The sequence below is a fragment of the Carcharhinus amblyrhynchos genome, chromosome 8 (genome assembly GCF_965287045.1).
Source record: "Carcharhinus amblyrhynchos chromosome 8, sCarAmb.v2.hapA, whole genome shotgun sequence".
Taxonomy (NCBI): domain Eukaryota; kingdom Metazoa; phylum Chordata; class Chondrichthyes; order Carcharhiniformes; family Carcharhinidae; genus Carcharhinus; species Carcharhinus amblyrhynchos.
The window spans coordinates 125,346,260-125,370,753 of record NC_137331.1 but is presented as its reverse complement, the minus strand read 5'-3'; the positions used below and the strand labels follow the sequence as shown (position 1 = coordinate 125,370,753).

Genomic DNA, 24,494 nt, shown 5'->3' with positions numbered 1-24,494 from the left:
CTCTTTCTATAATAGGGTGACCAGAACTATACACAGTATTCCAAGTGTGGCCTTACCAATGTCTTGTACAACTTCAACAAGACATAAGAACATAAGAAATAGGAACAGGAGTAGGCCATCTAGCCCGACATCCCAACTCCTGTATTCAATGCTCTGACCAAATCAAGCATGCTGAATGCCTTTTTCACCACTCTTTCCACCTGTGACTCCACTTTCAAGGAGCTATGAAACTTTACTCTAAGATCTCTTTGTTCTGTAACTCTTCTCAACGGTCTACCATTAACTGAGTAGATCCTGCCCTGGTTCAATCTACCAAAATGCATCACCTCGCATTTATCTAAATTAAATTCCATCTGCCATTTGTCAGCCCACTGGCCAAATTGATCAAGATCCCTTTCAATTGGGGATAACCTTCTTCACTGTCCACTATTCCACTAATCTTGGTGTCATCTGCAAACTTACTAATTATGCCTCCTATATTCTCATCCAAATCATTAATATAAATGACAAATATCAGTGGACCCAGCACTGATCCCTGAGGCATACTGCTGGTCTCCAGTTTGAAATGCAACATTCTACAACACTCTGGCTTCTCTCATCAAGCCATTTTGTATCCATTTAGATACCTCATCCTGGATCCCATGAGATTTAATCTTATGCAACAACCTACCATGCAGTACCTTGTCAAAGGCCTTGCTAAAGTCCATGTAGACAACATTGACAGCACTGCCCTCATCTACCTTCTTGGTTACCCCTTCAAAAAACTCAATTAAATTTGTGAGACATGATTTTCCACTCACAAAGCCACGTTGACTTGTCCCTAATTAGTCCTTGACTCTCTAACTGCCTGTAGATCAGGTCTCTCAGAATACCTTCTAACAATTTACCCACCACAGATGTGAAGCTCACTGGCTTGTAGTTCCCAGGCTTTTCCCTGCAGCCCTTTTAAACAAAGGCACAACATTTGCCACTCTCCAATCTTCAGGCACTTCACCTGTGAGTATCGATGATTCAAATGTCTGTTGCAGGGGACCCACAATTTCCTCCTTAGCCTCTTACAGTGTACTGGGATACACTTCATCAGGTCCCAGGGATTTATCTACCTTGATGCGCTTTAAGACTTCCAGCACCTCCTTCTCTGTAATATGTTCACTTCTCAAGGCATCACAATTTATTTCCCCAAGTTCCCTAACATCCATGCTTTTCTCAACAGTGAATACTGATGAGAAATATTCATTTAAGATCTCACCCATCTCTGTGGATCCATATATAGATGACCTTGTTGATCCTTAAGCGGTGCTACTTTCTCCCTAGTTACTTTTTTGCTCTTTATGTATTTGTAGAAGCTCTTTAGATTCTCCTTTGCCTTTTCTGCCAAAACAATCCTGTGTCCCCTTTTTGCCCTCTTGATTTCTCTCTTAACTCTACTCCTACACCCTCTATACTCTTCAAGGGATCCACTTGAAACCAGCTGCTTGTGCATGTCATATGCCTCCTTCTTCTTGTTGATCAGGGCCTCAATATCCCCAGTCATCCAGGGTTCCCTACTTCTGCCAGCCTTGCCCTTCACTCTAAGAGGAATGTGCTTACCTTGAATCTTGGTTAACACACCTTTGAAAGCATCCTACTTACCAGACATCCCTGATGTGGGGCAGGGTCACTGGGTGCATTTGTTGAGGGTGGGACATATTACAGCCACTCTGCATTTGGGCTGATTGACAGGCGAAGAGGAGGCCAGCAACAGGGGCCCTATTTGTCCTTGAACTGTATGGCTTTCAGAGGGCATTTAAGCATTAACCACATTGCTGTGAGATGGAGTCACATGTCAGGCAGACTTAGTAAGGATGGCAGATTTCCTTCCCCAAAGACATTAGTGAACCAAATGGGTTTTTACGTTAACAATGGTTTCCTGGGTTTTGATTGTTAAGACTAGCTTTATATTTAAAATGTATTAATTAAATTATATTTTAACATTTTCTCATGGGATGTTGACATCACTAGGTAAGCCAGAATTCATTTTCCATCCCTAATTGCCCTTGAGAAGGTGGTGCCTTCACTGCAGTCCCCCTGTTGTAGGTACACCCTCAGTGATGTTAGGGAGGGAGTTCCAGGATTTTGACCCAGTGACAATGAAGGAACGGTGATATATTTCCAAGTCAGGATGATGAGTGAGTTGAAGGGGAACATCCTGGTGGTGGTGTTCTAATGTGTCTGCTGTCCTTGTCCTTCTAGATGCTGGAGGTCGCAGTTTAGAAGGTGTTGACAGTTACTTCAATGTCCCTCACTTTCTCTCCACATCTCGGTATCCTCCTATATATTGTGTATTCCATTGCCTTGTTTGACGTTGGGGTGGCATAGTGGCACAGGGGTTAGCACTGCTGCCTCACAATGCCACAATGCCGGGTTCAATTCAGCCTTGAGTCACTGTCTGTGTGGAGTGTTCACACTCTCCCTGTGTCTGCATGGGTTTTGTTTGGGTTCTCCGGTTTCCTCCCATTCCAAAGATGCACGGGTTAAGTTGATTGGCTATGCTAAATTGGCCCTAGTGTCAGAGGGATTAGCAGGGTAAATACGTGGGGTTACGGGAATAGGGTCTGGGAAGGATTGTGGTTGGTACTAACTCGATGGGCCGAATGGCCTCCTTCTGCACTGTGGGGATTCTATAATTCTCGCAAACTGCACCACCTCACACTTGTCTGCGTTGAGTTCCATTTGTCACATTTCTGCTCACCTGAACAGCTGATTGAAATCTTGATCCTACAGTCCGCAGCAATTCTCCTCACTTTCAATCACAGACAATTTTTGTCTTATCTGCAAATATCTTGACCTTGCCGCTATATTCACATCTAAATTATTAATTTATGCCAGGGACCTAGTACTGAGCCAATTGCCTGATTGGAAACAGCTTCCCAGTAACAAAAACATCTATTGACAATCACTCTTTGTTTCCTGTCTCCAAGCCAGTCTTCTATTCAGCTTGCTCCTTCCTCTGTGTCTCATTTTATTTTCTTATCCAGTCTCCTGGATAAGGCTATTGACAGGATAAATTATATCCTCAATAAACTCCATTAGGTTTGTCAAACATGATTTTCCTTTCATAAATCCATGTTGACTTTATTTGATCCAGTTGATGTTTTTGAAGTGTCTTTCTTATCACATCCTTTACAGACTCAAGCATTTTCCCTACTATTGATAGTGGACTAACTGGTCGGTAATTCCCTGTTATCTTCCCCCCTCTTTTTTTTTGAAGTAGCAGGGTTACATGTCCACCCTCCAACCTTTTTAAACTGTTCCAGAATCTAGAATTTTGGAAGATGCCAACCAACACATCCACTATTCCCATGACCATGTCCCTTAGTACCCTGAGATGTAGATTATCAGACTCTGGGACTTTATCAGCTTTCAGTCCCAATAATTCCTTCAGCACTATTACTTTACAAGCACTCTCACTAAATCCTTTGTCCCCAGCATTTTTGAAAAATTATTTGCGTCTTGTTTCATGAAGACAAAACTAAAGTAATTGTTTAATTGCTGTGCCATTTTCTTGTTCTCCATTCTCAGTTCTCCTCTTTCAGACGTATGACTTTGTTCATCTGTTTCTTTTTACATACTTAGAGAAGTTTGTACAGTCCATTTTTGTGGTCCTTGCAAGTTTACTCTCATACTTTATTTTCCCCCTTCTTAATCAATGTCTTGGTGCTCCTTTGAATTCTAAACTGTTCCCAATCTCAAGCTTTCTACTTTTTCTAACAACCTTATATGACTCCTCTTTGGATCTAATACTATCCTACATTCCATTTTTTAAACCATATCTGGGTCATTTTTCTTGTGTTTTTGCACCAGAAAGGAATGTATAACTGTTGCAATGCATGCATTTGTTCCTTAAATATTAACCATTGCCTACTCACCATCATGCGTTTCAATGAACTTCCCCAATCTATCTTAGCCATAATAATAATAAGCTTTGTTGGGAAGAATGAAATATTTGGATTTAAGATTGTGGACTTTGAAAAAGATTGCATTTCCCAGCACAGCTCACAAATCTGTTTTAAACAGGAAAACTTAGGAACACTGAGACAAACTTCCTCCTACCCTTCCCACCCCATCCTCCCATCACCTTCACTCCACAGGCAGACAATGCCAGGTGAGAACCATGTAAAATGATTCCAAAAATGTGGGCGTCTTTCAAACCGCCTCAGCATGGGCCAGCTACAGGTGAGCACAAGTTGCTACTTTTCAAGCGCCTCAGGGTAGGGAACCTGTCCCAGCGTAAGCAGCTGCACTCGGCATTCCATACCTTATATGGAAGAAAATTCAATCGTTGTAGACAAGGCAATGAGTGAGAGAACGGAATGCTCTGGGAGGGAGTGACTTCTACCTCCAAGGCAGATTAGGTGTGTTAATTAGCCATTCAGACTCTAAAGCCTGTTCTGCCACTCAATGGCTGATCTATATCTCAACTCCATTTACCTGCCTTTCTGCTGCAAAAATTAATCAATCTCAATCTTAAAAGCTTTCAGCAGCCTCTCGGTCTCAACAGCTTCTTTTTTGGTAACAGTGGGGAGCAGTGGTGTGGGGTGAGGGGGGGGTGTGGGGGGAGATCCGGATTTCTACTTCATTCAATGTGAAGAAGTGCTTCCTGACATCACCAGGAATTTTAAGGTTCTGCCCCCTGATGTTGTATCTCTCACCAGAGCAGAGAATGTTATTTATGGGGAGATAGTGGCATAGTGGTAATGTTACTGGACATCCATTCCCTCCACCACAGACGCTCAGTAGCAGCAGTGTGTACTATCTACAAGACGCACTGCAGCAATTCACCAAAGATCCTGAGACAGCACTTTCCAAATCCTTGGCCACTTCCATCTAGAAGGATAAGGGCAGCAGATACATGGGAACACCACCATCTGCAAGTTCCCCTCCAAGTCACTCACCACCCTGACTTGGAAATATTTCGTTGTTCCTTCACAGGTCAAAATTCTGGAATTCCCTCCCTAATGGCACTGTGGGTCAACCCACAGAACATGGACTGCAGCGATTCAAGAAGGCTGCTCACCACCACCTTCTCAAGGGCAACTAGGGATGAGGAATAAATGCTGGCCAGCCAGTGAGATCTATGTCCCACAAATGAATAAAAAAACCTAGTAATCCAGAGATTTGGGTTTATGCTTTGGGATATGGATTCAAGTGTCTCCACAGCAGCTGGTGAAATTTAAATTCAATTTCAATTAATAAATCTGGAGTATAAAGCTAGTAATGGTGACCATGAAACTCTCATCAATTGTTGTAAAAACCAGCTGGTTGGGGAAAGAAATCTGCCATCCTTACTTGTTCAAACTTACAAGTGACACCGCACCAGGAGTAATGGGGTTGACTCTTAACTGCCTCTGAAATGGCCAAGCAAGGCGCTTAGTTCAAGAGTAATTAGGAATGGGCAACAAAAGCTGGCCTTGCCAGCGACACCCACATCCCATGATAGCGCACATCAATTCACTCACCCTTAGTCTTTTAGGGAAAACAAGCCCAGTTTATTCAGCCTGTATTCAGATAGTAACCCTTCCTGACACCAGTATCATTCTGGTCAACCTGTGTTCAAACAGCTCCTCCCTTCACATAATCTCAATAGATCAAGGTTTGGTGCTCAGAATTGAATGTAATAAATACACAGAATTATGTCCAACTGATCATAATAGGAACAGCATAATTTCCTCCTCCTCTAACCATAAGACCACCAGATATAGGAGCAGGATTAGGCCTTTTGGCTCATGGAGTCTCCTCTGTCATTCAATGATGGCTGGTATGATTCTCATCTCCACTCTCCTGCCTTAACCCCGTAACCCTTGATCCCCTTATTGATCAAGAACCTATTTATCTCTGTCTTAAAGACACTCAATGACCTGGCCTCCACAGCCTTCTGCGACAAAGAGTTCCATAGATTCACAACCCTCTAGGTAAAGAAATTCCTTCTCATCTCAGTTTTAAAGGAGTGCCCCTTCACTCTGAGTTTGTGCCCTTGAGTTCTAGTTTCTCCCATGAGTGGAAACATCCTCTCCACATCCAGTTTTTCTATGCCTCTCGGTATTCTGTAAGTTTCAATTAGATCCCCCCTCATCCTTCTAAACTCCATAGAGTATAGGCCCAGAGTCCTCAACCGCTCCTCATACGACAAATCCTTCATACTAGAGAGGTGGTGCTCGACAGACTGGAGGGGGCTGATTGTGGACAAGTCCCCAGGACCGGATGGAATGCATCCGAGGGTCCTGAAAGAAATGGCGGAGGTGATAGTGGATGCCTTGGTGGTTATTTTCCAGACGTCGCTGGATTCAGGGGAAGTGCCGGAAGATTGGAAAACGGCTAATGTTACGCCGTTGTTTAAGAAGGGTGCCAGGCAAAAGGCGGGGAATTATAGGCCGGTTAGTTTAACGTCTGTTGTAGGTAAAATGTTAGAATCCGTCATCAAGGAGGAAATAGCGAGGCATCTTGAGGGGAACTGCTTGATAGAGCAGACGCAGCACGGTTTCGTTAAGGGGAAGTCGTGTCTGACAAATTTACTGGAGTTCTATGAGGATGTGTCTAGGGTGGTGGATAGAGGAGAGCTGGTGGATGTGGTCTTTCTGGATTTTCAGAAGGCATTTGACAAGGTACCTCACAAGAGGTTATTACAGAAGGTCAGGGGGCATGGAGTTGGGGGTAGGGTGTTAGCGTGGATGGAGGACTGGTTGTCAAATAGGAGGCAGAGAGTGGGGGTCAATGGGTGCTATTCGGATTGGCGGATGGTGACTAGTGGAGTGCCCCAGGGGTCGGTGCTGGGGCCTCAGCTATTTACCATTTATATAGATGATCTGGAGGAGGGAACCGAGTGCAGGGTGTCGAAATTTGCTGATGACACCAAAATTGGTGGAAAGGCAAATTGTGCGGAGGGTGGGGAGAGTCTACAGAAGGATCTAGATAGGCTGGGCGAATGGGCCAGGAAATGGCAAATGGAATTTAATGTTGGCAAGTGCGAGGTGGTCCACTTTGGTAGGAATAATGGTAGGAAGGATTATTACTCACGTGGAGAAAAACTGCAGCAGGCGACGGTGCAGAGGGACCTCGGGGTCCTTGTGCATGAGTCGCAAAAACCCAGCTTGCAGGTGCAGCAGGTGGTCAGGAAGGCGAATGGGATGCTGGCCTTCATAGCGAGGGGGATTGAATATAAAAGTAGGGAGGTCTTGCTGCAGCCTTATAGGGCATTGGTGAGGCCGCAGCTTGAGTACTGTGTGCAGTTTTGGGCGCCGTACTTACGCAAGGATATTTTAGCCTTGGAGGGAGTGCAGAGGAGGTTTACTAGGCTGATGCTGGAGTTGAGGGGGTTGAGCTATGAGGAGAGGCTGAATAAACTGGGCTTGTACTCGTTAGAGTTTAGAAGAATGAGGGGAGATCTCATTGAGACGTATAAGATGATGAATGGGATGGATAGGATAGAGGTGGAGAGACTCTTCCCGCTCAGAAAGGACAGTAGGACTAGAGGGCACAGCCTCAAGATAAGGGGGAGGCGGTTTAGAACGGAGTTGAGGAGGAACTTCTTCACTCAAAGGGTGGTGAATCTCTGGAATTCTCTGCCCGTTGAAGTGGTGGAGGCTGCCTCGTTAAATATTTTTAAGACGCGGGTTGATGGGTTTTTGATGAGAGAGGGGATTAAGGATTATGGGGAGAGGGCGGGAATGTGGAACTGAGCCACGACAGATCAGCCATGATCTTATTGAATGGTGGGGCAGGCTCGAAGGGCTAGTTGGCCTACTCCTGCTCCTATTTCTTATGTTCTTATCATTGTTATGAACATCCTCTGGATCACAGGTGAGGTGCCTGAAGATTGGAGGGTGGCAAATATCGTGCCTTTGTTTAAAAAGGGCTGCAGGGAAAAGCCTGGGAACTACAGGCCAGTGAGCCTTACATCTGTGGTGGGTAAGTTGTTAGAGGGTATTCTGAGACACAGGATCTACAGGCATTTAGAGAGTTAAGGACTGATTAGGGACAGTCAGCATGGCTTTGTGAGTGGAAAATCATGTCTCTCACATTTTATTGAGTTTTTTGAAAGGGTAACCAAGAAGATAGATGAAGGCAGTGCAGTTGATGTTGTCTACATGGACTTTAGCAAGGCCTTTGACAAGGTACTGCATGATAGGTTGTTATATAAGGTTAAATCTCATGGGATCCAAGGTGAGTTAGCTAAATGGATAAAAAAATTGGCTTGATGACAGAAGCCAGAGGGTGGTTGTAGAGAATTGTTTTTCAAACTGGAGGCCTGTGACCAGCAGTGTGCCTCAGGGATCAGTGCTGGGCCCACTGTTATTTGTCATTTATATTAATGATTTGGATGACAATATAGGAGGCATGGTTAGTAAGTTCACAGATGATACCAAGATTGGTGGCATAGTGGACAGTGAAGGAAGTTATCTCCAATTGCAATGGGATCTTGATCAAATGGGCCAGTGGGCTGACGAATGGTAGATGGAGTTTAATTTAGACTAATGCGAAGTGATGCATTTTGGAAGATTGCGCCAGGGCAGGACTTACTCAGTTAATGGTAGGGCATTGGGGAGAGTTACAGAACAAAGAGATCTTGGGTATATGTTCATAGCTCCTTGTCACAGGTGGACAGAGTGGTGAAGAGGCATTCAGCATGCTTGGTTGCATTGGTCAGAACATTGAATACAAGTGTTACAGTGTCTTGTTGAAGTTTCACAAGACATTGGTAAGGCCACATTTGGAATCCTGTGTACAGTTCTGGTCACCCAATTATAGAAAGGATATTATTAAACTAGAAAGAGTACAGAAAAGATTTACTAGGATGCTACCAGGACTTGATGGTTTGAGTAATAAGGAGAGGCTGGATAGACTGGGACTTTTTTCTCTGGAGTGTAGAAGGCTGAGAAGTTATCTTATAGAGATCTATAAAATAATCAGGGGCGTAGATCAGATAAATAGTCAATATCTTTTCCCAAAGATAGGGGAATCTAAAACTAGAGGGCATAGGTTTAAGGTGAGAGGGGAGAGATATAAAAAGGTTCATAGGGGCAATGTTTTCATACAGAGGGTGGTGAGTGCCTGGAACAAGCTGCCAGAGGTAGTAGTAGAGGCGAGTACAATTTTGTCTTTTAAAAATCGTTTAGACAGTTACATGGGTAAGATGGGTATAGAGGGATAGCTGCCAAATGCGGGCAATTGGACCAGCTTAGTAGTTAAAAAAGGGACAGCATGAACAAGTTGAGCTGAAGGGCCTGTTTCCATGCTGTAAACCTCTGTGAGTCTATGACCCCCTTCATGGCCAGCACATCCTTCCTTAGGTTTGAGGCCCAAAACTGCCTACAATATTTAAAATGGAGTCTGACCAGAGTCTCATACAGCCTCAGCAGCATATCCCTGCTCTTGTATTCTACCCCTCGAAGTGAACGCTAGCCTCAAACACTGGCATTCCATTATTTGTTCCTGTCCACTGATTTCAGGGATTCTCGCAAGTGACAAGAATTGAGGTGACATGCTCGTTTCAGTGGGAAAGGAGAGAATAATTATTGGTGGACAGTGAGAATCAGTACCAAGATGCAAAGTGCCATTTTTCCTAACAAATTTTGATTTGATTTGATTTATTATTGTCAAGTGTATTAGAGTGAGAAGTATTGTTTCTTGTGTGCTATACAGCCAAAGTATACTGTTCATAGAGAAGGAAAGGAGAGAGTACAGAATGTAGTGTTACAGTTATAGCTAGGGTGTAGAGAAAGATCAACTTAATGCAAGGTAAGTCCATTCAAAAGTCTGATAGCAGCAGGGAAGGAGTTGTTCTTGAATCAGTTGGTACGTGACTTCAAACTTCTGTATCTTTTTCCCAAAGGAAAAAGGTGGAAGAGAGAATGTCCGGGGTTTGTGGGGTTCTTAATTATGCTGAATGCTTTGTTGAGGCAGATAGAAGTATGGACAGAGTCAATGGATGGGAGGCTGGTTTAAGTGATGGACTGGGCTACATTCATGACCTTTCGTAGTTTCTTGTGGTTTTGGGCAGAGCAGGAACCATACCAAGCTGTGATCCAACCAGAAAGAATGTTTTCTATGGTTATCTGTAAAAGTTGTAAAAACGTGGTTGCAATGTTGGTATTCCCATCATAGAGTGACTGATCTCTTTACCTGATAGAACATCTCTTGCTAAACCACTTTACAAATGCAGTCTCAATGACTAATGGACATTGACAGCAGGAAGTTACTGCAACAAGATAAACCCTACAACTGGAATAGGCACATCCTGATGAGGTTTCTCACCTTCCAAAGAGTTTCTGTTGACATCTAATTGAATGTGTCACCTCCAATCTGAGGTGCTGAGGAATATTTGATGGTGATTTATGTGTGTTTCTGTAGGTATACGAACATTGGAGCAGAAGCAGGCCCTTCAGCCTGTTCACCATTCATCTGGATGATGGTTGATCTGTATCTTAACTCCATCCACCTAACCTTGGTTTTGTAAATTTTAATGCCATAAATGACCTCATTTGCAATTTTGACATCTCCAATTAAGCTTCTCACCACAGACAAACTTTCCCCCTCTTTCACTCCCCCTCCCCCCCACTCACAGCCTAGCCTGATCTGTCAGCCTCTGGTTTGCTGGCCAGCTCGATTCCCCTCCCCACCCCCAACAGCCCGATCGCGGTCCCACAAGCATTCCTGGGCCAGCCCTGACGCCCCCCTGGACCCCCCTTCCACGAGTGTCCTCATCTCTAGTATTCTCCCCACCCCGACAGCATCCCCCCACCCACCCCCCCTACTCAAAGAGGCAGGCAGACTGCCCACCCTGGCACCACACACCTCTAAATCACTTCCCTGTTGTTCTCGCCAGTTTCCAGCAAGGTCCCAACCACGCCAGGTATCCGGCACTCAGAGATGCACACACATTGGGAATGCATGCGCGAATCGACACACATGCACCCAACTCACCAAAATTTAGCGCGGCAGCATGGGAAAATTGCAGCCTGTGAGCTTTGTGAAAAAGAAGAAGGAGGCATACTTAAATTTCAGGAAATTCAAAATGGATGTGGTTCTTGAGGAATACAAAGAAAGTAGGAAATAGCTTAAACAGAAACTTAGGAAGGCAAAAAGGGGCCAGAAATGTCCTTGGCAGGCAGGATTAAGGAGAATTCCAAGGCTTTTTCTGCGTATATAAGCAGGAAGAGGGTGGCTAAGGAAAGTGTAAGTCTCCTCAAGGACAGTGGAGGTAATTTATGTGGAGCCGGATGAGGTGGACGAGGCCCTTAATGAGAACTTTGCATCAGTACTCACAAAGGAAAGGATGTGGTGGATGGTGAGTGTAGAAAGAAGGATGTTAATAGTCTAGGACATGTTGAGGTAAAAAGGGAGGAGGTATTGGTGGTGTTGAAAAACATTAAAAACAAGTCCCCAGGGCTAGATAATGTCTATTCCAGGATACTGAGAGAGGCAAGGGAAAAAATTGTTGAGACCTTGGCCAAAATCTTTGTATTCTCTTTAGCCACAGGCAAGGTATCAGAGGATTGGAGACAAGCTCACATTGTTTAAGAAAGGCAGAAGAGACAATCTGGGAAATTATCGGCCAAAAAGCCTTACATTAGTGCTGGGGAAATTATTGGAGAAGATTCTTAGGGATAAGATGTATTCACATCTGGAAGGTAGGTTTTGTGAAGGGCGTCATTTTGTGAAGGGGAGGTCATGTCTCAGAAACTTGATTGACTTCTTTGAGTAAGTGACAAGAAAAATGAATCAGGGCAGGGCAGTGGGTCTTGTATACATAGACTTTAATAAAGCCTTTGATAATGTTCCTCATGCAGGCTGAATGGAAGGTGAAGCCATATGGGATCCGAGGTGAGATGGTAAGATGGATACAGAACTAGCTTGTGTATAGAAAGCAGGGAGTAGCAATAGAAGGGTCTAACTGGAGGCCTGTGACAAATGATGTTCCACAAGGATCAGTACTTCTGTTGTTTGTAGTATATATAAATGATTTGTAGGAAATTGTAGGTGGTCTGATTAGTAAGTTTGCAGATGATACAAAAATTGAGGGAGTAGCGGATAATGAGGAGGATTGTCAGAGAATACAGCAGGATATAAATTGGCTGGAAACTTGGGCTGAAAGATGGCAGATGGTATTTAACATGGACAAATGCCAGGTGATGTGATTTGGAAGGTCTCCTGCAGAAGGGAAGTATACAGTAAATGGTAGAGTCCTTAGAAATATTAGCATTCAGAGAGATCTAGGTGTGCAGATCCACGGTCCTCTGAAGGTGGCAACTCAGGTGGACAAGGTGATCAAGAAGGCGTATGGCATGCTGGCCTTCACTGTTGGGGCATTGAGTATAGGAATTGGAAAATCATGTTGCTGCTGTATAAGACTTTGGTTAGGCTGCATTTGGAGTATTGTGTACAGTTCTGGTTGCCACACTACCACAAAACGTTGATGCACTGGAAAGGTGTAGAGGAGATTTATCAGGATGTTGTCTGGTTTGGAGGATATGGACTGTGAAAGAAGGTTGAACAAACTTGGATTGTTTTCATTTGAGCATCGGAGGATGAGAGGGGGAATGTGGTAGAGGTTTCCAAGATTATGACAAGCTCGCATAGAGTGGATAGTCAGAGTTTTCTTCCCAGGGTCAAAGAATCAATTATTCGGGGGCATAAGTTGAAAATGAGAGAGGGAAAGTTTAAAAGAAATGTAAGGGGCAAGTTTTTCACACAGAGTGTGGTGAATGCCTAGAAAGCGCTGCCGGAGGAGGTGATGGAAGCAGATTCTATAACAACGTTCAAGAGGCATCCGGATAGATACATGAGTAGGCGGGGAATAGAGGGATATGGACCACATAGAGAGAAGAAAATATTGGATTAGGGAGGCATCTGTGTCATCACAGATTTGGTGGGCCGAAGGTCTTGTTTCTGTGCTGTTCCACAGTGGGTGCCGCCACCAGCAGAACCAGAAGATACTTTACGTGGGAAAGGATGGAAAATAACAACATAAGAACTAGGAGCAGGAGCGGGCCATCTGGCCCCTCGAGCCTTCTCCGCCATTCAATAAGATCATGGCTGATCTTTTTACGGACTCAGCTCCACTTACCCACCTGCTCACCATAACCCTTATCTCTGCTACTTTTCAAAAATTTACCTATCCTTGTCTTAAAAATATTCAATGAGGTAGCCTCAACTGCTTCAATGGGCAGGGATTTCCACAGATTCACAACCCTTTGTGTGAAGAAGTTCTTCCTCAACTCAGTTCTAAATCTGCTTCGCCATATTTTGAGGCCATGCCCCCTGGTTCTGGTTTCACCTCCAGTGGAAACAACTTCCCTGCTTCTATCTTACCTATTCGCTTCATAATCTTATATGTTTCTAAAAAATATCCCCTCATTCTTCTGAATTCCAATGAGTATATCCCCAGTCTACTCAGTCTCTCCTCATAAGCCAACCCTCTCAACTCCGGAATCAACTTAGTGAATCTCCTCTGCACCCCCTCCAGTGCCAGTATATCCTTTCTCAGGTAAGGAGACCAAAACTGTACACAGTAACTCCAGGTGTGTCCTCACCAGCACCTTATACAGCTGCAACATAATCTCACTGTTTTTAAACTCCATCTCTCTAGCAATGAAGGACAAAATTCTATTTGCCTTCTTAATTAACTGCTGCACCTGCAAACCAACTCCTTGAGATTCCTGCACAAGGACACCCAGGTCCCTCTGCACAGTAGCATGCTGCATTATTTTACCATTTAAATAATAGCCCATTTTGCTGTTATTCCTACCAAAATGGATGACCTCACATTTACCAACATTGTACTCCATCTGCCAGATCCTCGCCCACTCACATAGACTATCTATATCCTTTTGCAGACTTTCAGCGTCTTCTACACACTTTGCTACTCATTTGTGTCATCTGCGAATTTTGACACATTACACTTGGTCCCAACTCCAATGTAAGTCATAAACAATTGCGGTCCCAACACTGATTCCTGAGACACACCACCAGTCACTGATTGTCAACCAGAAAAACACCCATTTACCCCCACTCTTTGCTTTCATTTAGTTAACGAATTCTCGATCCATGCTAATGCATTATCCATAATACCATGCACCTTTATCTTATGCAGTAGCCTTTTGTGTGGCACCTTGTCAAATGCCTTCTGGCAATCCAGATACATCACATCCCCAGGTTCCTCATTGTCCACCATACACATAATGTTCTCAAAGAATACCACTAAATTAGTCAAACATGACTGCTCTTCATGAACCCATGCTGCTTCTTACCAATGGGACAATTTATATCCAGATGTCTCGCTGTTTCTTCCTTGATGATAGATTCAAGCATTTTAGGCCAAAAGGTTAGTGCACAAAATTAAATTGCGTGGAATCGGAGGGTAATATATTGACATTCCAGACTTAACCACTTGCTGCATGAAAAGGTTTCCCCTCATAAATGGATTGACCATGCTAAATTGCCCCTTAGTGTCCTAAGATGTGCAGGTTAGGTGGGTTTGTAGTGTTATATAATCCCACTTGTGATACTAATAAATAAACTTAAAACTTAAGTTTTAATAAATAAACTTAAATTAGATTAGCCATGGTAAATGTGAGAAGATACAGAGACAGGACAGATAGGGGACCTGGGTGGGATGCTCTCTCAGAGAGTCAGTGCAGACCCAGTGGCCTGCAGGGATTCTATGAGTGTACGTATGTGTGTGAATGTGAGTATGTGAGTGTGAGTCTGGATGACCATCCAATTCAAAACATTAGCTTTCTTCTCTCTCCACAGATGTTGTCAGACCTGGTGAGATTTTTTAACATTTTCTGTTTTTGTTTCAGATTGCAGCAAGTGCAGGAATTTGTTTTTATCTTAACGTCTCTTGTGATCTTCTTTAGACAAGCAGTTTGGTAAGGCTTTGTGTTTCTACATATCCTTTTCCTGAAGGCTTCTAAAGTTCCTGCAAACTTGTGCTTTTCAAATAGTTGCCTTTAAAATCTATGTCTTAATTCTGCGTTCTGAAGAACTCCACTAGAAACCTTCACCCAGTTTTTGTGAATTCATGTTGTTACTGTCCCCTTTATTCCATGAGTTGTAAGTTTGTTTACAAGTCCATTGCATAGTACTGCATAAAGTTCTTTTTGGAACTCCATGTACAGCATATCAAAAGGCATCTCCTCACCTTCCCTCACTGTGACCTCTTCATCAAACTAAGTTAAACGTTACCTTCCTTAAGAAATTCATGCTGATTTCCTTAATTCACTCACATTTATTAATATGATCATTAATTTTGCCCTTAATTATTGTTTCTCTCACCCCATGCCTCTGACATCTCTTTCATATTTCCAATTCTACTATCCTGACATCCCCTGATTTTAAACACTCCACCATTGGCATAGAAACTTCGAAACTTGAAGCAGCAGAAGGACATTCAGCCCTTCAAACCTGCTCCGCCATTCATTTTGATCATGGCTGATTATCGAATTCAATATTTTGATCCCCCCCCTTCCACTCACACCCCTTGATCTTTTTAACCCTAAGAGCTATAACTTATTTCTTTTTGAAATCAACAAAGTTTTAGTCTCAACTACTTTCTGTGGTAGTGAATTCTACTCATTCACCCCTCTCCAGGTGAAGAAATTTCTCCTCATCTCAGTTCCAGAAGGTTATCCACAAACTATGACCCCTAGTTCTGGACCCCCCCACCACTGGGAACATTCTTTCTGAATCTACCCTGTCTAACCTGTTAGAATTTTATAAGTTTCAATTAGATCCCCTCTCACTGTTCTAAACTCCAGTGAATATCATCCTAACCGATTTAGTCTCTCCTCATATGATTGACTTGCCATCCCAGGAATCAGCCTGGGAAACCTTCACTGTACTCCCTCTATAGCAAGGGCATCCTTCCTTAGATAAGGACACCAAAACTGCACAAGTTACTTCAGATGTGACTGCACCAATGCCCTATACAATTGCAGCAAACATATCTAAGCCTACATTCATTCCCTCTCGCTATCAAGGCCAACATACCATTTGCCTTCTTCACTACCTGCTGTACCTGTGCACTTACTTTCAGTGATTGATGCACGAGGACTCCAAGGTCTCGCTGAGTATCCACCTCTCTCAATTTCCACCTATTCAAGTAATAATCTGCATTCCTATTATTGCTACCAAAGTGGATAACATCACATTTATCCACATTATACTGCATCTGTCATGCAGATACCCATACATTCAGCCTGTCCAAATCACGCTGAAGCACCTCTGCATCCTCTGCACAGCTCACCCTCCCACCCAACTTTTATCATCTGCAAATTTGGAGATAATACATTCAGTTCCCTCTTCTAAATCATTAATATATAATGTGAACAGTTGAGGTCCCTGCACAGATCCCTGTGGAGCCCTGTTAGTCACTGACTGCTAATCAGATAAAGACCCATTTATGCCAACTCTTTGCCTCCTAACCGCTAATCAGCTTTCTATCCATCTCAAGACATTATCCACAATCCCATGTGGGTAGCCATGCCTTTAGCTGCCTGGAATTCAGCTCTAGAATTCCTCTTAAAACTCTTTCTCTCCACCTTTAAGACACTCCTTAAAATCTGTTTCATTGACCAAGCTTTTGGCCACCTGTCCTCACTATTCCTTATGTGGCCCAGTGCCTAATCCTGATTGATCACACTTGCTGTGAAGCACCTTGGGATATTTTATTATGTTATAGTTTCAATATAAATGGAAGTTTTTGTTGGCTTGTTTTGAACCTCTCGTGTGTTGTTCCAGGTGAGTGTTCATTATTTTAACATATGTCCATTCTTGAATTTTATAGATAGAAATTAAAGTAGAAGTTTATTTATTAGTCACAAGTAAGGCTTACATTAACACTGCAATGAAGTTACTGTGAAATTCCCCTGATAGAGCCAAAAGTTCTATCCTGGTGTTGTAGTCATGGTGTTGATCCGACTGGACTCCCACCCTCCCGTCCTCTCATGGTGTTACTGAGGTTACCGATGGAGGCTGAGTACAATTCTGCTGCTGCTGATGGCCCCGAGCACCTCATGGACATCCAACTTTGAGCTGCTAGATTTGTTCTGAGTCTATACCATGAGGTACATTGGTAGCGCCACACAACATAATGGAGTGCAGTGTGAATGAATGGGACTACGTCTCCACAACAACTGTGCATGGTCATTCCTATCAGCCCCATCAAAGGCAGATGTGACTGCCACGTAAGAGTACAATATCAAGTAAACTTTCCCTCTTGCTGTTGCTCTCATCACCTGAAGCAGACCTGGTCTAGCAGATATACCCTTTGGACTTGACCTCAGTCAGTGATGGAGCTACCAAGCCACTGATGATGCAAAAGTCCCCAGTCAGAATACATTTTGTGCCTTTGCCACCCTTAGTGCTTCTTCCAACAGGTGCTCAACATGGAGAAGTACTATTTCATTGGGAGGGCAAGGGGGATAACCAGCAGGAGGTTTGACCTGATACCATGAGACTTCATGGGGTCCCAAGTTGAGGACACCTAGGGCAACTCACTCTTCACTGTATACCACACCTGGTGGGTCTGTCCTGCTGCTGGGACAGAACACATCCAAAGTGGTGATTGTGTCTCAGACATTGTAAGGTATGATTCCATCAGTATGACTATGTCAGGCTGTTGTTTGACTAATCTGTGAGACAGCTCTCCTAATATGTGTCCCAGGAAGTTAGTAAAGAGGGTTCAGCAAGGTTAATAGAGATTGCCTGAGGCTTAATCTGATATAATGGTTGAGATTTTATATAGTTATATAGTTATATCCCAAAACTGTAAAATCTCTCCCAGGATCAATAGACCTTCCCATTGCCCGCCTCTAGCCTGCTCTGATTCCCCTGGGGGCTGAGGTGGTAAAATTCTGGCCATTATCTGGTTCATTTTGTGTTCTGCAACAATTGGATCTCTCAGTTGTGGGTGGCATGGAGGCACAATGGTTAGCACCAATGCCTCACAGCCCCGGGGACCTGGGTTCCATTCTCGACTTAGGTCCCTGACTGTGTGGAGTTTGCACGTTCTCCCTCTGTTTGCTTGGGTTTCCTCTGGGTGCTCCAATTTCATCTCACAGTCCAAATATGTGTGTATGTGCGGGCTAGGTTGGTTGGACATGATAAATTAACCGTTAGTGTCCCAGGATGTGATAGGTTAGAGGGATTATCAGGGTAAGTAAGCAGGGGTAAGGTCTGGGTGGAATTGTTTTTGGTGCAGAATTGATAGGCCAAATGGCCTCTTTCTGCACTGTAGGGTTTCTATGACTCAATACAAGCCACTTCAAAGGTCAATTAAGTGTTAACTAAGGGATGATGGACTGGACTCATGTGTTAAGGAAGGCTGGGTGTGTCAGGTTCCATTCCCTGAATGGTTTTAATGTCCCATTTGGGCTTTTACAACAATTGTGTAGTTTTCATGCTAATCTTGCCCTACACATTACCAGCTTGATCGCATTCTGAGAACTAAACTCAACCCTCCAACTTGTTAGGCCAGTTTGCTGACTATAATGCTACCATATAAGGTCATGATATTGAGCTTAGCAACACAGTGGTTCATGAGGAAATAGCAAAACCACAAACAACAAAGTTACAGCATGGTTAGGAATTATCCATTGTGACACAGGATGAGGGCTTGCTGATGTTACCACTGTTTCAACAAAGGGGAAGAGCAGTGAACCACACATCAACAATAACAACTTCTTTTTCAATAACTTCCTTACACTAGTAAAATATCCCAAGTCAATCAACCGACACATTCTTGTACGGATGAAGGATAAGTATGGCAAGTTTTGGGAACCTTGGATAGCGAGAGATATTGTTAGCTTAGGCAAAGAGAAAAAGGAAGCATTTGTCAAAGCTAGGAGACTGGGAACACATGAAGCAAGTGTGGAATACAAGTGGAAAGAAACTTAAGCAAGGAGTAAGAAGGACCAAAAGGGGTCATGAAAACACATTGGCCCGCAGGATTAAGAAAAATCCCAAGGCTTTTTATACATATATAAAGAGCAAAAGGGTAGCCAGGGAGAGGGTTGGCCCACTCAAGGACAAGGGAAGGAATCTATGCATGGAGCCAAAGGAAATGGGTTAGGTGTTAAATGAGGACTTAGCATCAACATTCACCAAAGAGAAGGCCTTGGTGGATAATGTGTCTGGGAAAAGGTATGTAGATAGTTTGAGTCATGTTGAGGTCAAAAAGGAGGAGGTATTGGGGTTCTTGAGAAACATTAAGATAGACAAGTCTCCAGGGCCTGATGGGATATACTCCAGAATACTGAGACAGGCAAGGGAGGAAATTGCTGGGGCCTTGACAGAAACCTTTGCATCCTCGGTGTTGTTGTTGTAAGCCAGTCCAATGCCAGCACCTCCACATACAGGGGAGGTCCCAGATGATTGGAGAGTAGCCAATGTTGTTCCTTTCTTTAAGAAGGGTAGCAAGAATAATCCAGGTAATTACAGGCTGGTGAGCCTTACATCAATGGTAGGGAAATTATTGAAGAGGATTCTTCAAGAGAGGACTTATTCTCACTTGGAAATAAGTGAACATATTGGTGAAAGGCAACATGGTTTTGTGAAGGGGAGGTCATGTATCACGAACTTGATCGAGCTTTTTGAGGAAGTGACAAAGATGATTGATGAGAGTAGGGCAGTGGATGTTGTCTACATGGACTTCAGTAGAGCCTTTGACAAAGTCCCTCATGGCAGACTGGTACAGAAGGTGACGTAGCATGGGATCAGAGGAGAGCTGGCAAGGTGGACACAAAACTGGCTCGGTCAAAGAAGACAGAGGGTAGCAGTGGAAGGGTACATTTTTGAATAGATGGCGCTGACAAGTGGTGTTCCTCAAGGATCAGCGCTGTTTGTAATATATATAAATGATTTGGAGGAAAATGTAACTGGATTGATTAGTAAGTTCACGGGTGACAGAAAGGTTGGTGGATTTGTGGATAGCGATGAGGACCATCAATGGATACAGCAGGATATAGATCAGTTGGAGACTAGGGTGGATGGCAGATTGAGTTTAATCCGGACAAATGTGAAGTAATGTATTTTGGAAGGTCTAACACTGACAGGAAATATACAGTAAATGGCAGAATCCTTAAGGGTATTGAGAGGCAAAGATCACTGAAAGTGGCAATGCAGGTGGAGAAATTGTCAAGAAGACATACAGCATGCTTGCCTTCATCGGCTGAGGTATTGAGTTTAAAAATTAGCAACTCATGTTGCAGTATTATAGCACCTTAGTGAGGCCGCACTTGGGATATAGTGTTCAATTCTAGTTGCCACACTACCAGAACGATGTGGAGCTTTTGGAGAGGATAGAGAAAAGATTCACCAGGATGTTGCCTGGTATGGAGGGCATTAGCTTTGAGGAGAGGTTGGAGAAACTTGGTTTGTTCTCACTGGAGTGACGGAGGTTGAGGGGTGACCTGATAGAAATCTACAAGATTATGAGATGCATGGACAGAGTGGATAGTCAGAAGCATTTTCCCAGGGTGGAAGAGTCAATTACTAGGGGGCGTGGGTTTAAGGTGCGAGGGGCAAGGTTTAAAGGAGATGAATGAGGCAGATTTTTTACACAGAGAGAAGTGGGTGCCCGGAACTCGTTGCTGGGGGAGGGAGTGGAAGTGGATATGGTAGTGACTTTTAAGGGGCATCTTGACAAGTACATAAATAGGATGGGAATAGAGGGATATGATTCCCAGAAGGGTAGGGGGTTTTAGTTAAGTCGGGCAGCATGGTCAGTGCAGGTTTGGAGGGCCGAAGGGCCTGTTCCTGTGCTGTAGTTTTCTTTGTTCTTAATCCACAGCAGCATTATCAAATCAAATTTGATTCAAGTAATTTAAGGGGCAGGTGACGAAAAGTTTGGTCAAAGAGGTGGGAGCATCTAAAAGAAGGAAATTGGGGTGGCATGTTGGCACGGTAGTTAATGCTGCTGCCTCACAGCTCTATGAACCTGGGTTCAATTCCAGCCTCCAATCATTGTCTGTGTGGAGTTTGCACATTCTCCCTGTGTCTGCATAGGTTTCCTCCAGGTGCTCCGATTCCCTCCCACAATTCAAAGATGAGCAGGTTAAGTTGATTGGCCGTGCTAAATTACCCCTTAGTGTGCCGAGATGTGTAAATTAAAGGAATTAGCAGGGTAAATATGTGGGGTTTCAGAGATAGGGCTTGGGTGGTCAGTGCAGACTTGATGGGCCGAATGGCCTCCTTCTGCAATGTAGGGTTTCTAGGGAGAGGTGTGCTTATGGGAGATGCCAGGTGGATAATTCCAGTAAAATAAAGAAGGTTCAGATGGGAATTACAGAAAAAAGAGAAACAAAGCAAGTATGAGACTCTGGCAGCTCAAAGAAAAGGGAATCCAATAATCTTCAATTCTCAGAAAAAGGGGATTTATGCATGGGGGGATTGTTTGGGGGGGGTTGGTGGCTGAGGTTTTAACGGGGAAGAATAAACTCTTGAGTGACAATGAAAGAGGAGATAGCTAAAGGGTTTAACATTGATGAAGAAGAGGAGGTATTGGATAAAGTTAATAAGGCACCCGGATCAGATGAAGGAAGGCCAGCACAGACAAGACTGGCCATATGGCTTCTTTCTGTGGTGTAACTATTCCTTGATTCAATAAAGTTAAAGAGATAGAAACTGGCAATATTTGAAGGGAAGGAATACCAAAGGGTGGAGCCTCAGTAGCTAAAGGCATGTCTGCCAATGATGGAGTATTAAAACTGGGGATTTGCAACAGACCAAGATTAGACTGTCGAGATCGCAGAGGCTGGTATGGCTGGCAAAGTTACAGAGGTAGTGAGGGGCACAACCATAGAGGGATTTGAACACAGGAGAATTTTGAATTTGAATTTTTGTCAGGTGTGAGATTATTATTTATTATTTATTTCTTAGTGTCACAAGTAGGCTTATATTAACACTGCAATTAAATTACTGTGAAAATACCCTGGTCACCACACTCTGGCACCTGTTTGGTTTCACTGAGGGAGAATTTAGCATGAGGGAACCGAGTGTAGGGTGTCGAAATTTGCTGATGACACCAAGATTGGGGGAAAGGCAAATTGTGCGGAGGGTGTGGAGAGTCTGCAGAAGGATCTAGATAGGCTGGGTGAATGGGCCAGGAAATGGCAAATGGAATTTAATGTTGGCAAGTGTGAGGTGGTCCACTTTGGTAGGAAGAATGGTAGGGAGGACTATTACTTACGTGGCGAAAAACTGCAGCAGGCGACGGTGCAGAGGGACCTCGGGGTCCTTGTGCATGAGTCGCAAAAACCCAGCTTGCAGGTGCAGCAGGTGGTCAGGAAGGCGAATGGGATGCTGGCCTTCATAGCGAGGGGGATTGAATATAAAAGTAGGGAGGTCTTGCTGCAGCTGTATAGGGCATTGGTGAGGCCGCAGCTGGAGTACTGTGTGCAGTTTTGGGCGCCGCACCTGCGCAAGGATATTTTGGCCCTGGAGGGAGTGCAGAGGAGGTTTACTAGGCTGATACCGGAGTTGAGGGGATTGAGCTATGAGGAGAGGCTGAATAAACTAGGCTTGTACTCGTTAGAGTTTAGAAGAATGAGGGGAGATCTCATTGAGATGTATAAGATGATGAATGGGATGGATAGGATAGAGGTGGAGAGACTCTTCCCGCTCAAAAAAGACAGTAGGACTAGGGGGCACAGCCTCAAGATAAGGGGGAGGCGGTTTAGAACGGAGTTGAGGAGGAACTTCTTCACTCAAAGGGTGGTGAATCTCTGGAATTCTCTGCCCGTTGAAGTGGTGGAGGCTGCCTCGCTAAATATTTTTAAGAAGCGGGTTGATGGGTTCTTGATAAGAGAGGGGATTAAGGGTTATGGGGAGAGGGCGGGAAAGTGGAACTGAGCCACGACAGATCAGCCATGATCTTATTGAATGGCGGGGCAGGCTCGAAGGGCTAGATGGCCTACTCCTGCTCCTATTTCTTATGTTCTTATGTTCTTATGTTCTTTCTCAGACTGTGGGAGGAAACCCACACAAACATGGGGAGAACATGCAAACACTACACAGACTGTGTAGTCAGACACTGAAAGGGTGTGAAAAAAGCAGGGTTGTCATGATGGATGACTTTAACTTACCCCACATTGGCTGGGACTTTCTTAAAGCCAGGGGCTCGAGTGGGGAAGTTGCTAGATGTGTCCAGTTTTTTGATATAGTGTGTTGACAAGGGAGGGGGCCATACTCGACTTGGTATTGGGGAATGAGCCAGACCAGGTGATCAATGTTTCAGTGGGGGAGTGACCATAGTTCCATAGATTTCAGGTAGTCATGCATAAGGACAAATGTGGCCCTTGGGTGAAGACGGTTAATTGGGCGCGTGCCAATTACATCCAAATTAGACATGAACATAAGAACATAAGAAAGGTGAGCAGGAGTAGGCCATCTAGCCCTTCGAGCCTGCTCCGCCATTCAATAAGATCATGGCTGATCTGAAGTGGATCAGTTCCACTTTCCCGCTTTCTCCCCATAACCCTTAATTCCCTGTCTATCAAAAACCTATCTACCGTGACTTAAATATATTTAGTGAGGTAGCCTCCACTACTTCAACAGGCAGAGAATTCCAGAGGTTCACCACCCTTTGAGTGAAGAAGTTCCTCCTCAACTCCGATCTAAACTGCCCCCCGCCCCCCTTATCTTGAGGCTGTGCCCTCTAGTCCTGCTATCCTTTCTAAGCAGGAAGAATCTCTCTACCTCTACCCTATCCATCCCCTTCATTATCTTATACGTCTCTATAAGATCCCCCCTCATCCTTCTAAACTCCAACGAGTACAGACCCAGTCTATTTAGTCTCTCTTCATAGTCCAACCCCCTCATCTCCGGTATCAGCCTAGTGAACCTCCTCCGCACTCCCTCCAAGGCCAAAATATCCTTCCGCAAGTGCGGCGACCAAAACTGCACACAGTACTCCAGCTGCGGCCTCACCAGTACCCTGTACAGTTGCAGCAAGACCTCCCTGCTTTTATATTCTATCGCCCTCGCTATAAAGGCCAACATCCCATTCACCTTCCTGACCACCTGCTGCACCTGCAGACTGGGTTTTTGCGACTCGTGCACAAGGACCCCCAGGTCCCTCTGCACCGTAGCATGCTGCTGCTTTTCGCCTTTTAAATAATAATCCCTCCTACTATTATTTCTGCCAAAGTGGATAACCTCACACTTTCTAACATTATACTCCATCTGCCAGGTCCTCGCCCACTCGCTCAGCCTATCCAGATCCCTCTGCAGACTTTCCACACCCTCCATGCAATTTCCACTCATCTTCGTGTCATCAGCAAATTTCATCACCCTACACTCAGCCCCCTCCTCCAGATTATCTATATAAATGGTAAATAGCTGAGGCCCCAGCACCAATCCCTGCGGCACTCCACTAGTCACCAACTGCCAACCAGAACAGCACCCATTGATACCAACTCTCTGCTTCCTGTTAGACAGCCAATCCTCTATCCACG

The 24,494-nt window shown here is 44.2% G+C and overlaps 1 long non-coding RNA gene across 2 annotated transcripts in view; it reads left to right on the top strand.

The window, feature by feature from the left end:
• The window catches only part of LOC145346906 (uncharacterized), an 86,967-nt gene that overhangs the window by 35,689 nt on the left and 26,784 nt on the right, over positions 1-24,494 (top strand). For both annotated transcript variants that reach the window (XR_013887741.1, XR_013887740.1), the window contains exon 3: positions 14,841-14,909. This is a non-coding gene — a long non-coding RNA (uncharacterized LOC145346906). The remainder of the gene's footprint in view (positions 1-14,840; positions 14,910-24,494) is intronic.